This window comes from Heterodontus francisci, unplaced genomic scaffold, assembly GCF_036365525.1.
Source record: "Heterodontus francisci isolate sHetFra1 unplaced genomic scaffold, sHetFra1.hap1 HAP1_SCAFFOLD_184, whole genome shotgun sequence".
Lineage (NCBI taxonomy): Eukaryota > Metazoa > Chordata > Chondrichthyes > Heterodontiformes > Heterodontidae > Heterodontus > Heterodontus francisci.
In genome coordinates this window covers 661,252-662,751 of record NW_027141723.1, presented here as the reverse complement: position 1 = coordinate 662,751, position 1,500 = coordinate 661,252, and the positions used below count along the sequence as shown (strand labels likewise).

General features: G+C 42.4%; 1 non-coding gene across 1 annotated transcript; it reads left to right on the top strand.

Moving 5' to 3' along the window:
- The first annotated feature begins 269 nt into the window (after window positions 1–269).
- trnaf-aaa (transfer RNA phenylalanine (anticodon AAA)) lies at window positions 270–342 on the top strand. Its single transcript has one exon. It is a non-coding gene; the product is annotated as a tRNA-Phe (tRNA).
- The last annotated feature ends 1,158 nt before the right edge of the window (window positions 343–1,500 follow it).

The window sequence follows — 1,500 nt, the reverse complement described above, 5'->3', positions numbered from 1 at the left end:
GTTTGAAATGAGCAAGTCTCGCTTTGATTCAGGACTCTTACCTCTCAGCAGCATCTCACTATGAAAGATTGAATTTGATCTAATTTCATTCTCAGCTCGGGGTCTGTGCGGCTCGGTGGCACTTCTGGCTGTCTCCCGCTTCACAATCCATCAGTACTGAGAAAGCAATGGGGAATATTACTCACATGTCGTGTTCTTTAATTTTTTGGAAAACTTGAATGTATGTATTTTCTTCCAAAACAAGGACACCAAGCCGGTGCTAATGTAGTGCTGAAATAGCTCAGTTGGGAGAGCGTTAGACTAAAAATCTAAAGGTCCCTGGTTCAATCCCGGATTTCAGCAATTTCGCTTCCTTATGCGTCCCTTGCCTTGGTTCTGATTTTCCAGTTGCACAATTTACTTTGAGATTATTTCCCAAGCACCAGTGGATTGAATTTGAGAAACAACACAGAGTCATTTACAACACAGAAGGTGGTCATTTGGCCTATCACGTCCATGCTGGCTCTCCCCGGAGCAATCTAGTCAGTTCCACTCACCAGCTCGATCCCTTTCCTCCTGCAAGTTTCTTTCCTTCAAGTATCCATCCAATTTCCTTTTCAAATCATTGATTGTCTCTGCTTCCACCACACTCGTGGGCCAAGGCATTACCACCCACAACATAAAAAATTCCACCTCATCAAGGATGGGAAATACTTACATCTTCTATATTTGCTTATTCTCTATTTCTATGAGAATAGACTGGCAGTCAACATGAAAGGAAACCCAAAAATCTTCGAGCAGCATGTAAATGATAAGTGGGTAGTAAGAGGTTGAGTCGGGCCTATTAGGGACAAAAAGGATAATATAAGCTTAGAGGTGCAGGACAATGTTAATCTACTTAATGAGTACTTTGTATCAGTGATCACTAAGGAAGTGGAATTTGACAAAATATCAGTCGAAGTGAAGAAAGTAGAGGCAATGGAGAGAGTACAAATTAGGAGAGGGAGGTACTAAAAAGGCTGGCTGTGCTTAGGGAAGATAAATCACCTGGTCCGGATGGCTCACATCCCAGGTTGCGAAAGGAAATGCGGATGCAGATAACGGAAGGGCTTGCTATAATCTTCCAATCTTCCCTTTATACGGGGGAGGTGCCAGAGGATTAAACAGTGGCAAATGCGACACCCTTATTCAAGAAAGGGTGCAAGGACAGTCCGGGTAACTACAGGCTAGTTAGATTAACAGCAGCGGTGGGTAAGGTTTTAGAAAGAATAATTAGGGTAAAAAATCAACAGTCACTTGGAGAGGTTCGAGTTAATTAAGGAGAGTGAGCATGGATTTATAAATGGGAGTTCATGCTTGACTAATCTAACTGCATTTTCTGATGAACTAACAGAGCAGGTTGATGAAGGGAATGCAGTGGATGTTGTTTATATGGATTTCAAGGAAGCGTTTGACAAGGTACCACATAAAAGGGCGGTTAACAAAATTGAGGTTCGTGGTATAGGAGGGTCAGTGTCCAAT